The sequence below is a fragment of the Saimiri boliviensis genome, chromosome 3 (assembly GCF_048565385.1).
Source record: "Saimiri boliviensis isolate mSaiBol1 chromosome 3, mSaiBol1.pri, whole genome shotgun sequence".
In the NCBI taxonomy this organism is placed as follows: domain Eukaryota; kingdom Metazoa; phylum Chordata; class Mammalia; order Primates; family Cebidae; genus Saimiri; species Saimiri boliviensis.
The window spans coordinates 87,939,201-87,955,437 of NC_133451.1; the positions used below are offsets into that span (position 1 = coordinate 87,939,201).

At 35.7% G+C, this 16,237-nt stretch overlaps 1 protein-coding gene across 3 annotated transcripts in view; it reads left to right on the forward strand.

Annotated features, from left to right (window-relative positions):
* Window positions 1-16,237, forward strand: part of BMPR1B (bone morphogenetic protein receptor type 1B) — a 401,543-nt gene that overhangs the window by 256,475 nt on the left and 128,831 nt on the right. The gene's annotated exons all lie outside the window — the stretch shown is intronic.

The following is a 16,237-nucleotide window of genomic DNA, read 5'->3' on the forward strand; positions in this document are numbered from 1 at the left end:
GTGTCCCCTTTGAAGTTCATTATCCATTTAAAAATATTTTGGGCCAGGCGCCAGTGGCTCACGCCTGTAATCCCAGCGCTTTAGGAGGCTGAAGTGAGTGGATTACGAAGTCAGGAGTTCAAGACCAGTCTGGTCAACATGGTGAAACCCTATCTCTACTAAAAATATAAAAATTAGCCGGGTGTGGTGGCGGGCACCTGTAATCCCAGCTACTCGGGAGACTGAAGCAGAGAATTACTTGAACCTGGGAGTCAGAGGTTGCAGTGAGCCAAGATTGTGCTACTGCGCTCCAGCCTGGGTGACAGAGTGAGACTCCGCCTCAAAGAAAAAAAAAAAATTGAGATGATGTTTTGCTCTTGTTGCCCAAGCTGGAATGCAATGGTGCAATTTCAGCTCTCTGCAACCTTCAGGGTTCAAGCAATTCTCCTGCCTCAGCCTCCCAACTAGCTGGGATTACAGTTGTCCACCACCACACTCAGCTAATTTTTTTGTATTTTCAGTAGAAACAGGGTTTCACCATGTTAGCCAGGCTGGCCTTGAACTCCTGACCTCAGGTGATCTGTCTGCCTTGGCCTCCCAAAGTTCTGGGATTATGGGTGTGAGCCATTGTGCTGGGTCTGGTTTGTTTTTCTTAACAAATTAAGTTAAAATGCAGGGTTTCATGAAAAGGTTTCAATACCTGTTTCCCTGAATATCTTACATAATTAAGGAACTGAGAGATCAACTAAGAAGGTTTCTGTCTAGATGTACAAACATGTTTAGAACCTTAGGTCTGTCGGAAGGAAGGTATGTTTTCTAGTCAGAACCAGAAAGTGAGGCAGTTAATTTTTCCAACATCAGAGTTTGTGAATTATTATTTCAATACATTACAATGTAATTAATTAGAGAGATATTTATTCTTGATATGTTTGAATGATTCATTTCTACTTAAGCATACGTATTTAACTTAGTCTTTGTGTACTTTGATATAAATATGCCTATGCTGCTTTTTATTAATACTGATTTTGAATTAATATTGGCATAGGGACAGTTATTTTTGATGCCTTTCCAGCTGTGTAAATATACCTATTGCATAAACAGACTAAAATTAATCACAGAATTTACTGCGCTAACAGTATTTACAACTTCATTGTGGACCCAAAATTTTAAACATCTGTCCTCCATTTACTATATCTTAAATAGCCTTTTAGAACACAGACAGAATTGAAGTATTTACACAAAGATGATAAAATACAATAGTACTGAGAAGAAGCAACAAAATTTTGGGGAAGAGTTTCTTCATAATTAACACAGTTTGGGTTAGTATTTCTCACTCCCATAGAAACAAACAAGTGCCTATCCAAAATAAGGAAGAAAGCATTTTTAAGAGAGTTCCTGAGAGATTAAACTTTATAATACTTTTGAAAATGTTGAAAGGAAATTTTTTGAAGGGGAATTTATGTTTTTTAATGGTTTGTCTTATGTTAAAAATTATGAAACTTTCTTATTAAATAACTAGTTTTCCAAATAAAAAAACACTGTGTGGCCTTTAGAGTTAGGATGCTGTACAAAGTAGAGAAACAGCTTTAGTAAATATGACTTTCAAGAGTTATTTGTCCCACAAACAGTGACTATATATCTGTCTAATTTGATTATGTGAAAGTTTGAGAATTTTATTTTTACGGCTGATTTTTTAGTTTGAGCCTTGCAAGGCTAGTTCTTGATGTATTTTCTTCAACTGATGTTATTTTAGATAAGATTATTTTTATCTGATTTTCCATTGAGAAATCATGGACATTTGCTTCCTTGGCTGACTTACAGGTACGGGTCAGTACTAAAGGACCCACATGAATAGGCTTTACATATGAGACAGCTCACCCCTTGCAGCGATGCCTCCCCAGGCTGGCTATTTATGCTCTGGAAAATGCTAATTGCATGAGAAAACAGGTCCTAAGACTGCCCAGTTTCTCAGGATTTATACACTCCTTGTTTTCTATAAACATGGAAACAGTGTCCTTAAAGATGAATAAAAAAATAGAAAATGTAAACTTTTAGAATAGTACAATCGATACGTGGAATAGAAGAAAACAGCAAGGGTAAAGTGATGAATTAGAAAAGACATAATTGTCTGAAGTCATCAACCCACATTGAAGTCTAGACGTCTATTGTATTTGTATTGTGATAAAGTTGACATTTTGTTGTGCTACTTATTATATATTTGCTTTATGTGTATATGTGTGTGTCACCTTATCTAATTAGATCATAGTCTTTTTGTGGAAACTAATTTTACTTCTTCAGGGTTTCCGGTAGCACCTAGCATCATATCAGACACTTTATCATCCTAAAATAAAGATGTGTATTACCTTAAAATTAGATCAAAGTAGCACATTTGCTTAGTAGTGGTTTCTTGGTACAGTGTTTTAAGGATTCTGAGGCTAAGTCTGTGTCATTAGAGAAAATATAGTTTCATATTTGGCCAGGGGACTGTGTTTTGTTTATTACCGTTTATCTGGTGCTTAGAGTGGTTGTCTGACAGGTTGTAAACTCTTAATAATTGTTAAAAGAATGAATAAACAATTCTATAATAGCTGAGACAGCTGGTAAGTTCTGAACATATTTGCCATCTTGTTAACTAAATCAACTGAAAAGTCTTTTCTAGGTCTAAACTCAGCAGTTAATATAAATTTTTGTTGATTCAGCAAATATTATATCAGCATCCAAATTCAGAAAGCTGGACTATCTTATAATTTATAGAATTCACCCAAGAAGTGTAGATTCAAAGATATTAAGAAAATAAGTTAATAAAAGCAATTCTAAGGTTCAACTACCGTTATTTAAAAAACAATGAAAAAGCCTGACGTATTTAATTTGATGAATAGATTTTAATTTTGTTGTGCCAAACTCCAACTAATAATAAATTAGTTGTGTGGAATTGTTCTTTGGTTTATATTGCAGTTTATACAGAATGAAAGGCCACTAACCTGGCTGTGAAATAAGGCTTGGGAATGATTGCATTCTCTGTTTTACATAGGGTAAGATGATATGGGGACCTTTTATCTAATTTTATCATTATAATATCAAAATTTTAAAAGGTAACTTAATCTTCCTTTAATATCACCTTTTATACACAAAGTGGATCCTTAGAAATTAAGTGATTAGATTTGTAGATTTTTACTACCAGGGTTAATTTACTACCGAGGTCCTGATTTCAAGATTTGTACATTTTTGACATGTTGTTATTTCCCAGGGACTTTCCCAGTGAATACTAGTTAAAATCACTCTGCTAAGAACAAAATAGTTCTGTACTTCACAGAGTGTCACCTAGCTAGGGGTATTGGGTGGAGTGAGAGTGTGGCTGTCCCTCCATCCTGGAGGGTTCTGTGATGCATGGGAAGAGGCAGCCAGAGCAGTGGCTTGCAGGTGTAGTCCATGGACCCTTTGGAGTGGATATCTCTAAGAACTTTTAGGCCTCTGTAAATTCAAAACTATTTTCACAAGAACATGAACATGTTGTTTGCCTTTTGCTCTGTGCTGGCATTTGCTCCTATGGTTTAGAAGTAGAGGTAGGTAAAATCGATGCCACCTCAGCACCCATCAACATACAGGCTGTGCTGTATGCCATTGTGATCTTCACTGCCACACACTTGAAGAAAAGAAAAATGAACATTTAACTGAAAAATGTTCTTCATAAAGTAGTAAGAATTTTCAATCGTGAAATCTCATGCCTTTTTAATATTCTTTATGATGAAATAGAAATATGCTTGGTCCTGCTGCATATTGCAGGACAGTGGTTTTACTCAAGGAGTTGTTGCTCAACTAGTTCCATTATTTAATAGAAGATCTTTTTTGATTGTTTTTGCCCAGACTGGAGTGCAGTGGTGCCATCGTAACTCACTACAGCTCCAACTCCTGGTCTCAAGGTATCTTCCTGCCTCAGCCTTTGAAGTAGCTGTGACTACAGGTGTGCACCACCACACCAGACTAATTATTACATTTTTTTGTAGAGATAGGGTCTCACTGTGTTGCTGAGGCTGGTCTCCAACTCCTGACCTCAGGTGATTCTTCCACCTCTGCCTTCCAAAGTTCTGGGATTACAGGCATAAATCACCATGCCCAGCCTGGGACATCATTTTTTAATTGAAAATGTGGCAGACAAAGTAACAATTCAGACTTAGATATTGAGTAGACATTTTTGTCCAAATGAGTGAACTAATACTTCAAGGCAGTTAATTGATAGTGTTTACACTGGTGATAAAATTTGAGCTTTGACGTAAAAACTGCAATTTTGAAAAATTTTGTAGCTGCCACTGTGACTTGGAGAGCATCCAGATATTTAAAATCCTTTTGGATGACATTGGTCCAGATATTACCAGGTGTGATTTTTTGTTGTTGTTATTGCATAAGGAAATGTGTTGGCCAGGATGGTCTCCATTTCTTGACCTCATGATCCACCCACCTTCGCCTCCCAAAGTGCTGGGATTACAGTCGTGAGCCACCACGCCTGGGCTAATACATATTTTATAAATATCTTAGTTTTAATTTTGAGTATGGTGAATGAAACAAAGATAAAACAACATAAATAAAAGCAAACCTAAACTAAACATAAACGAAAGTAGAAACAGAAGCTCTTCTGGATCCTTATTAAAATAGCTTGAAGAATGTGAAAGTTCCTGAGACCAAAAACTTTGGTCACATAGCTCTAGACCCTGAGTTAGAGCAGGGACCTTGATGCTGAGGTCTAGCAAGATGTTGTATAACCTGTTAATACTTGTCTCAGTACAATTTTTACAACTTCATTTTTTTCACTTATTGATACGTTTAACAATTACTGTGTACCTTTTACCCTCCAGGTACCATGTTAGGTGTTCAGAGTTATTTTAAGTGAAGATTTTGTCTTCTGCTTATTTTGAAGCTCTTCTAAAGCCACATCCATATGTTATACTTATTTTTACTTCCCTAATTATAATAAGTATGTTGACTATCTGGTTTTCTCCTTCCTGTTTTCTGTAACTTTATGGTTAGAGAGATGTAACTTTTTGTCTTCAGGTTTTTGCCATTTGTTACTATGACAGAGATTGGCTAGTATTTGAGCCAGTATGTAATTTTTTCCTGGTGTGTTGAAACGATGAAATAGGTAGCTATCTTTGGGGCATTTTGAATGTATGCAATGATTTATAGATTGTAGAGATAAAAGAAAGGCAAGAGAGGGAGAAAGATGGAAGAGTTGAACAAAGTATTTGTGAAGTGTTTTCCACATCTATTCCTGACTTTTTCAGGGTTCAGGGAAAGAGTACAAATGGAGAACTACAGACCATATGTCAAAATATTTAAAAGTTACACATTTAGCTAACACGTTATTAAATAAAATATATATGGCCAAATATGGTGGCTCACGCCTGTAATCCCAGCACTTTGGGAGGCCAAGGTGGGCGGATCAGAGGTCAAGAGATGGAGACCATCCTGGCCAACATGATGAAACCGAACCTCTACTAAAATTTTAATAATTAGCTGGTTGTGGTGGCAGTTGCCTGTAGTCCCAGCTACTCGGAAGGCTGAGGCAGGAGAATCACTTGAACCTGGGAGGCGGAGGTTGCAGTGAGCTGAGATCGTGCCATTGCACTCTGGTCTGGTGACAGAGGGAGATTCCATCTCAAAAAAAAAAAAAATATATATATATATATATATATATATATATATTTTACATATATATATAATACACACACACACACACACACACACACACATTTATGCCCTTTCCCTGACAAGTATTCCATCTTACCACAATATATTATGTAAATGTTTGTGAAGCAGCAGTTTATGCCAAGTAATTATGGATAGTGCAACTTCAACGTGATTGTCATTTTTCTCCAAGGACTATAATTTATTATAGGGAGACACAGCAGCATTGTTCAGACAAGACAAGAATAGGGAGAAAAGATTTACACTTATTTTATTTGCTCCTTCTGTTTCTTCTTCCACAGGGAAAACATTCACTTTGTTTTTCTTTGTGTGAGTGAGGGTCTTTCATCCCTACCAATAACCCCACTCTCCAGATTTCCTGGAAGGTGCACAAGTAAGCTATTTGTAGGGTTTCTTTTCACTCTTCAGCAAGCCACACAAGCAGCTCCCCTTTATGTCAATATTGTTCTTTTCAGTTTCTCAAATGAACTGAAGTTGGAAGGCCATGTTCCAGTGTAGAATTCTTCTATTTGTGTGAATTCTGTGCCGACTGCTGCTGCCTTGGGTGAACTTATCTGACTTTTGTCCCAAGGCCGTCACCCTGTTCTTCCTGCCTGTTTTCTTACTGCACCATGAGGGACTTTTTTTGCATGTATTTGGCCTCCACATGTTCATATCTAAAGGCATTATTAGTGTGGGCCATATGGAACCTGTGTTAGAATCATCAGGTGTGTTTCTTAAACATGCAATTCTTGGGCTTCATCTCAGTGTGCCACAAAATTAGATGTTAAGAGTGTTTTCAGTTGCAGGTAATATTTGAGGTGATTCCTAGACAGATGAATTTTGGCACTTAGCATCAATATTTCAGTGTTACCCTAAAATCTTTCCTTTAAACCTGTTTTCTCTCAGCAACTCTGTGAGATGGTTGTTGCCATTTTTCTGTGTGTATACTGTAATGCCACTGGGAAATTTGGGTCTTCAAATGACCTTCGTATATATCTTTTTCTAATGAAAAGAGTCTACTTTTTATTCTTCAGGATTTGTAGATAGTGTTGTTAGGGAACACCTGCTCTACAGTTGTGGCGACTCTAGAGAGAGAAGATACTTTTATGTCACATTAAAGAGAAAATACTGTTAGGAGATGGGTAAACAAATACAGAAAGCTTCTGTGGGCAAAATTCCCCTCTAAAACGTGAGGAAAATACTCTCTTTTCACACTTGATTTTAGCCAAAAGGCTGAGCAATAATACTATCGTTTAAATAAAATCAGTTCACATTAAGTAAAGTGAAATCTTAATGTATAAGTTAAACTGAAATCTTTAGTGAAGAAATGCAAAATAATTATTAAAGAATGTCTGCTGATTATTTTATGTGCATGTAACATTGTTATAAAATTCACATTTTAACGTGCTGATAATTTGCATTTTATAATACTGTTCTTAAAGGAAATAACTTTAGGTATCCAGAATAATATTGTTGTCAACAGAGAAGTTTTGGATTGAGTTGGGAATTGTATGGAAATACCTATATTGTTTTTGGAAAGTTTATTTTAAGAATGAGTAAATTGAAAACTGATTAATATTTACATAAAACAAATAATGAAGCCATTTACTCTACTTGCTTTATAAAAAGTTAATATTGCTCTAGCCCATAAAGTGCTATTTAGTAGCTAGGGGGATGCTAGTTACCATTAACCACACAGTACTCTAGTTGTTTCCCTGACTTAATATTAACTACCACAGATGTGTAATTTTAAATGTGAAAGCATTTTAGTCTCTGGATTACCTGGATTATTTAGTATTTTGCATCCCTGTGAAATACTGAATGTCTACTTGTTTATAGAATTATGTGAACTTTTTGTGCAGTTATTTTTGGAATTATGATTTAGTGTAACTGAAATGTCTTCCTAGTGATAAATAGCTACTGTTTTTCAAAACTGCCAAAGAAAGCAGCCTAGGATTCAATTTTAGGTTGCATAAACAAATCAACCTAGTATGGTTAAGAAATGGAACCTGAACTGGAAGAGTTAATCTTCAAGTTCAGCTTGAGCTGTGTTTACTGATCCTTTTCTGCTGCTTCTTGCTAATTGGCACCTCCGACTTCATACTAATTAATGGGATAGCAAGGGGCAGGTGGCGCCAATCTATTTTGATAATCCTTGTCAGCAATGTCTGTGTAATCTTTTTGTTTAATTATAATGAATGTGCAATTGGGGTGCATGAACTTTCAGCAGTTTTTTTTTTCCCCACTGGAAGTTCACTGGTCAAGGAAAGTTTTGCAACTGTTGGCCACTGCTTCGTAATGCCTACAAAGCCACTTGTTTTACCGTTGTAGTTGTAGTAATGGAAGTCACTAGTGGAAGTAATCTATGCTTCTTTAAAACTAGACAAGTATAACTCCATCCAGAGAACTGAAAAAAAAAATTGCTTCATTTAATTGTGCCCACTGCCCCCCTTTTTGGAGTGAGGGTAAGAAATTTTGTTTAAATAGGGACATTTAATTTTAAGAGTGGTTAATGGATGAAAATATTAGAATAATGTTTTCTCTGGAAGGAAGCGCCTCGGCAGGAAGTCAAAATAAATGGAACTGCTTTACTTAAGAATTTGCAAGGTTTAGCTATGAAATGACTAGATAAATGATATTTTTGGAAAGTAAAGTTACCTACCAGAGAATGCATAATGTTCATTTCTATTTTAGAGAAAATATTATATTTTTTAAATATAAAGGTGGGTTTAGGTAAAATCAGTTCACCATATTAGGAATTTCAGGTTTGGGGACTGGTCTTAAAATTGTGATCCATGCAATGCATTATTTATTTGTGGGAAGTGGGAGAAAGGGAGGGAGGAAGAAGTCAAAAAACACCTCCTTGGCTGTTAATACCTTGAAACTTAGTGGAAAGGAAATAACACCCAATTTATAAGGACTCCAATGTAAACAAACAGGAGCTATGATAGGAAATAGCAGTAGAGCCAATTTATAAGACTTGGTCCATGTTCATTTTTCAGATAAAACTTCCTGTACTTACTCTTAACTGTTTGAGCTAGACCAAAATCAAAATAAATCTTCCTCAAGTGGTGAAAGGAAATTTTTTAATTGGGGGATATTTTTGGAAAATCAGAAATATTTACTTCCAATATTGGTACCTTGATAAAATTTACAATTATTATTGAAAGAATAGTGTAAATTTATACAATCATGGGTATTGTGTACCTTATAGTTTATTATATAATAAAGTTAGATTATATTTGTACCTAGCCAGAGAATCTTGATTTATCTTAATTTAAATTTACAATTAAAATGAAAAAACATTGCCTTAAATCTGTGGTTCTCAACCCAGAGACACTTTTGTCCCACATGGTACATGTGGCAATGTGTGGAGACATTTTTTATTTTTACTACTGGGTAGGAATGCTACTGGGATCTAATGAATAGAAGTCAGTGATACTGCTAAATATTCTATACTACAAGGACAGTCTCCTACAAAAAAGAATTGTCTAGCCCAAAATGATAGTATTGCCAGTTGAGAAACTTGCCTTACCTAAATGGGGCTGTCTACTGGTAAAACACTATTTTTATTTTGTTATTATTTTCGAGAGAGGGTATTGCCTGTTGCTCAGGATGGAGTACAGTGGCACGATCATAGCTCACTACAGCCTCCAACTGCAGCCTCCAACTCCAGCCTTGAACTGCAGCCTAGGCTCAAGCAATCCCCCTGCCTCCGCCTCCTGGGTAGCCAGGATTACAGGTGCAAACCACCATAACCAGCTAATGTTTTTATTTTATTTCTGTAGAGATGGGGTCTTGCTTTGTTGCCCAGGCTTATCTCAAACTCCTGGCCTCAAGTCGTTCTCCTGCCTTGCCTCCCAAAGTGCTGGGATTGCAGGTGTAAGCCATCATGTCTGGCTATCTTATTTGTAATCACTGGATTGTGAAGATACTTGAAATTTTATGAAGAAAATATGCTGAAAGAAATAGTCATATATGGGCATTCAAGTATTGAGTTGTGTGGGATTAACTAACAGCATATTGCTGATATTTAATTTTTTCCTTAGGTCCGAAATATGGGAAATAGCAGTTATAATTTTTTTGTAGCTTTTTATTTCAGTTTCTACCATATTTATATTCCAAATGGAAGAAAGTAGAGTACCTTCTTGGCCTAGAAAGAATGTAGTGCAAATGCAGTGATTGCCTTATTGCATTCTTTTGTGTTTATAAATTGTTGCATCATTGGCTTGGTGTGGAGTGGCTATAAGTTAGAGATTTTAAAGAAGATTTTTAACCTAGCGAATAAATTAGCCTTTGGTTAATCTGATTTAATAAAATTTAAATCTTGTGTTAATTTATTATGAAATCAGTAGCTTTATTCCAAACACTTTAGCTGCCTATTTTTCTTTCATGATATTCTGACAACTAAATAAATGCCGATTAGGATATGGATTTTTTTTTTTTTTTTTGCATTCCTCATTGGTCTACCAAAATTCGCTAAATCAGTTCTTATTGGCTTCTTTATGTAATAGGGCAGAAATGCTATGCAAAAATTTAAGTTGTGTAATATTTTATATATATAAAATGTGCATGTATGTATAAGTCATGTGAGATAAGGAGCATAAAAAATGTTTCTGAACCCACCACTGTACCTCAGAAATTTAAAATGAACACTGTTAATGGTGTTTGGAGATTGGTGGAAATAGTTAGAGATGTATATTTGTTCTTTTGAACTGGTCTATTCTCATGTATTGGCAAAGCATGTTCTACCTAAAGAGTTTAGCAGAAAATTTTAATGGGAACTTACGTGAGCAGTGGGAAAGGTTTCTTTTACACATGTGTTACCCCAAAATAGCCTGCTAACTATGTGAAAAATAACTTGTTTAAAAAACAATTCCATTTTGTTTACATTTTCTTTTTTGGGAGAGAAGAAATAGGACAGGCACAGTGGCTAGCAGAGCTGAGAAGACGCGTTAGATGGTAAGAGACTTTGTCCGCAGAAACAAGAAGGCTCCTTCAGCTCTGTGACTGTGGTATGTTTTATAAGGAAACCTGTGTCTAAAAATAGATGCTGAATGAAACTTCTTTTTACACAACCATATGGTTTTTAAAGGGCCACTTTGTTTTATTGGAAAGAAAATATGAAAACTCCCGATTTAGAAACAAGTCTTAGTAGTGGCTGTTAGAAAATATCTGTGCACTGTTGCTAGGTAAGTGTTCCAAATCACATGTGTTTTCTGACCACATTGACTAAGTAACTACTCTAAGCAATCAGCATTTCTAAAATTCTATTAGCGTGCGCTTCTTTTTGAATGATAGTATAAATCATTTATAATCATTTGGTGTGGTCAACTTTTTCTGTGAATTTTGGCAGATGTTTGATATTTGAAACAAAATGTGAAATGGAAGAAAATTATATTGATGTTCTAGGTGTGACCTTTGCTATTTATATTTATATATTCTTTTAAAAATTCATGTGCTGTGCCTATTTCAGAGCTTTAGTGTTATGTTCTATGGCAGAAAAGTGTTTTTATGATGTTTGGAAGTATGTGTACCCACGGAGTTAATTTCTGGGGCATCAATTTTTATAAACTCAAATTTGAGTTTATAAAAATTGAGTTTTTAAGTTTGGCATTATTAAAATGGTATTAAAATACAATATGTCATGTAACTACTGCTAATTTAAATGAATGAGAAATATTTAATATAAAATATATTTTTCTTCTGACGGAGGAAAAAAGAGCACAACCTGTTCTATTGTGAGAAAAACTGTGGATCACCAGTAATGTCTTGGTGCTCAGGTTAGATAGAAATGAAAGCTACCCTGTTAGCAGGGCCATACTCTAAAGATAGAACTGAAGGAAAACTTCAGATGCTTTCTTTATTTCCAGAACCACAGTACATCTCTTTTACAGTGAAATTGCCACTACCTTATTTTCCTTCATGGGAGGGTATTTCTCATTTTCAATGTAAAGCCTATAAGCCTCAAAATGTATGTAACCCAACATGTTTCCAGTTTAAACAAACTTAGACCCAAAGCTTTTCTCCATACCTTTCTCCTCTTTCCTCAGAGACCTTTGCCTTCTCCTGTACAACACATGCCTGCCAAGAAAACTTCCAGTATGGTGAAATGTTTTAAATGTATATGTTCTTTCCAACTCTTATGTCGGACCTTTGAAGTTAATTCAGATCTAGCAGCAATGATGGCAAACCTTTAAGCCTCATTTCTTTTATTTCTTTACATTTACAATACAGGGTCTTCCTCTGTCCTTTAGCCTGGAGTGCAGTAGCACATTCTTGGGTCATTGCAGCCTGAAACTCCTAGACTCAAGAAATCCTTCTGTCTCAGCATCCCAAATAACTGGGACTACAAGCATGTGCCACTATGCCGGGCTAATTTTAAAAAAAATGATAGAAAAGAAGTCTTGCCATGTTGCCCAGGCTGATCTTGAACCCCTGGGCTCAAGTGACCCTCCTGCCTTAGCCTCCCAAAGTGCTGTGATTACAGGCATGAGCCACCACATGCAGTCTCACTTTTTAAAAAACATGTTTCACATAATATGTAATTTGTTCAGTGTGACAATATTGGAAGGCATAGGAGATTTCCATTTTATAGCAAGAATGGATGCTTGGAGGGATTAGGTGACCTCAGAACTGCAGTAGAGCTGGGATCCTGTGATCCTTAGTTTAAGGCACTTCCCTTTAGGCCACTCCAAAAATATATTTTAAAATTGAGCAAAATGACCCTGCTTATTGATAGCACTGTTGAATTTAAAATTGCTAAATCTGTAAATTAGCTCATAAAGCCAAAACTCTTAGCTAATTGAATAATGATGATTGTATTAGCTAGTATATTGGAATCTCCATTTGCACACTACACGTTGTATGTAACTTAATAAGTAACTTTAACTTGTCTATATTTTAGAAAGTTCCCTTTTCCTCTCTGATGATGAGAAATTATTGATCTTGACAATTGAAGGTTTTTCATTTCTTTCAGGCTATAATTTTATCTTCCAGTTTAAGGTCTCCATTTTTTAGGATTCTCCCCACTTTCTAGAATTCTCCTGTGTCTTCCTTCCTAGGTCAGTTTTAAGGAAAGTGTAATAAGTCTTATAATACTGAGAGAGGACTATCAGGTCCTGGTATCTTCATCTGTAACCCATGGCATCCATCGCTGTGAGAGTTACCTGAAAAGGGCTTATTGTCATATTGTAAATACAACATGAACATCAATAATTCAGTTTATGTCACCAGTTCCTAAGTATCAATTGTGCCAGTCACAGTTATAGATGCTTGGGATATTGTTGTGAACATGACAAAGTACCTGTGTTGATACACAGAAGACAGGCAATAAATACAAAAACAAAGACTATCAAGCCATATCAAGATACATGCTCTGAGGGAAATAAAATGAGGTAAAAAGTTGATACTTAGGATGATCACAGAACTGAAACCCAAAAAATGAAAATAAGAGAGGGGAAGAAATACAGGGACTGTGGAAGGAAATTAGTCTTGGGTATGTGGAGAGGAGTTATAGAAAGAAAATCAGCCTTCATGGAGTATTTTGGCAAAGGGGAAAGAGATAAGATGATATGAGGTCAAAGAATCAGATCGAGGCCAAACCATGTAGTCCATAGGAGTGAGTGTGGTTTTGTTTGAAATTGGGAGACGTTAGGCAGGGAAGTCGTGTGATTTCTGCTTTGTGGTCAGGTCGTCTCTTCAGTTGTTGAGTGGAGAACTGTGTCCATGGCAGGACACAGTGGAGATAATAGACTAATTAGGAGGCTGTTAACAGTAGTTTTTGCAAGACAGATAGATGACTTGGGCTGGGGTTTTTGTGGTGGAAGTAGAGAGAAGGGGTTCAATCTGGTATATATTTTATATATGGTGCTACTGGGTACCACAGTTGTGGAAGTGTAAAGTATGATGATTGACTTGGCATTTTGCACATGAATTGTTTCATAGTCTTCTTTATCGGGTCTCAGAAGTTGCTGCTCTAGTAGCTTTGAACACTTCGTTTGAAGAAGACGGTGAGTGGGACAAATTTTCGAGTTGATCTTTAAATTTGAAAGTGATTTTCAGAAACATCTTTATTAGGTGAATTTTAATTTTTTTGAATATATGTTATAGAACTTTGATCAAAGTCTTAGTTCACTGGAATGGTTTTTTAAATATCTGTTTACTATAGGATAGGTTATCAAGATAAAGAACATTGTTCAAATTTGCGCCATGAATTTGACAGACTTGATACAGTCTTAACAGCATTATTTTAAGGCAGCACATAAAATTGTCAATGAAACATTTGTTAAATTTTTATTAGCGCTGACATAGATTTACAATTGCCTGTTTATATGTCACAAATATACCTGAGGGTACGTCAGGGCCTCTTATATAATCAGTGTGTACAGTATACTGTTGCTCATTTTATAGAACAAAGAACATAACTTTATTATGTGGAGGTTTATTATCTGTCTTTTAATTTATAACATTTTAATCATGTATATGACTTTCTTGATGCTGAAATCTTAGAAATTTAAATTCAAATTATAACATTAGAGTTAATTGTAAAATTAAAGAAAGGTATAGCCTTTATGACACAATTGTAAAGCTGTCCCTCCTGCAAAATAGCTCTCTGTCCTTATTGACCGTCTACATTAAGCTTGGTTTCTTACCATTTGTTATTCCAAGTATTTTATACCTTACATTCTCTGTATAATTACTAGCAATTTTCATATTCTGAATAAATTGCTTTAATATTCATATAATTGTTGGAGGTCATTAGAAGTTTTCCCTTAATGTTTAAATTATTTTATATAAAAGTGGTAATTAGAAGATTATCCCTAATCTTATTTTTCTAAAATATGGATAAGGGTGCTATAGTGTTTTTTGTTTTTTTTTTTTAAGTCTATACTTTTAAAGAAATGAAAGGAAGATTTTTCTCTTTCCCTCTCTCCCTTCTTTCACTCCCCTTCCTTCCCCTCGACTCCCCTCTCCTCGGCTCCCCTCCCCTCCCCTCTGCTCTACTCCTTCCATTCTTCTTTATTAGAGGTAGGGCCTTACTCTGTTATCTAGGCTGGAGTGCAGTGACATGATCTAGCTCACTGTAGCCTCAAACTTTTGGGCTCCAGAAATTCTCCTTCCTCAGCCTCTGGAGTAGCTAGGACTAAAGGCGTGGTACCACCACAGGATAATTTTAAAAATTTGTTTTATGGAGATGGGGTCTTGCTCTGCTGCCCAGGTTGTCCCAAACTTCTGGGCTCAAGTGATCCTCCTGCCTGAGCTTTCCGAAGTGCTGGGATCAAAGATGTGAGCCACTATGCTCAGCCATGATTTTTCTTAACTAAATTTTTCAAATTACCCATAGTACAGATTATTGCTTCTTCTCTAACGCCCACTTAAAAAGAAATAGTACTCCTTAAGGGTCAGAAAATCAGTTAGCTTTGTTTGTACAACATGATGAAAGGAAATATTTGTTTCCAAAACTAGCAGGACCTGTTTTTCTTTTGTATTTTATTAAAAAATAAAGTTAGAAATAGAAGTACTGATCATTTCATGGATTAATTTGTCGGGATCTTAAACACTAAATCTGTTATCTGAAGTCATCTGATTAAAAGATGTAGGGGAACCCCAAATTTCTCCACTTCATATCCCCATATTCTGCAGGCATGTGATTCTGAGGGGGAAACTCAGCTTGCTTTATTATTCATCTTTCCTTTGGAACTGGATGATAAATGCTGAGCCATCATGTCAAGCCTATTCTGATGATGTCCAGAGTAACAATAAACCTTTTGTGATAAAATGGTGTAGGATAGCTGTTTACCAATGTAACCATCATAAGCTTACTTATTACCTATATTTCATGTACTGTGCACATAGGCAGTCTTCAGTTTGACTGGGAAATATGAGTTAAACTATCTTAAATAGAATATAACTGTTTTTACTTTTAGTGTTGTACTTTATTCCCCAGACTGCTCAGATAATTGAGTAGATGAGATGCCTGCTTTTATGCACATAAACACACATATTGTTCTATACTTTTTATTGGCAGTGCTAATAATGACCTTTTATCTGTGTATTACTGTCTACTTGATCATTCTATGTCAAAGATTGCCTTGTAGAGGTAAGCTTTCCACTGTAGAAGAGTCACCATAGTAAAGGAAAGCACACTCTTACTCAAATGATTTAACTTAATGAAGATCATCTCTTCAGTGCAGAGGCAGCAGAAAGGCAGGGCCAAAAGCACTTAGCCCCAGGAGGTTATATATAGGATGATTGGAGACATTCCTAAAGACAATGGAGCACTAGCATTGTGTAAGAGGGAGGCTATTTCACTCTGAGGGCTCATGCTGGAATTAACTGGTGTCATTTTGAAGGAGGGTTTTGCTAATTGGCATCTCCCAATTGTATATAATGCCAACACCTTTTTCTATTAATTATTTCCCATAAGTATAGCTCAGTAAAGCAAAACTCCCTCCAAATGTATAAAGGTTTAAAAGTAACTGTTGGAATTTAATTAGTTTCCAAAAGCCCTATGTGAACTCTAACAGTTGGTTGGTATTATTTGTATAATGTTTTGTTGTTTGACTTTGGAAGC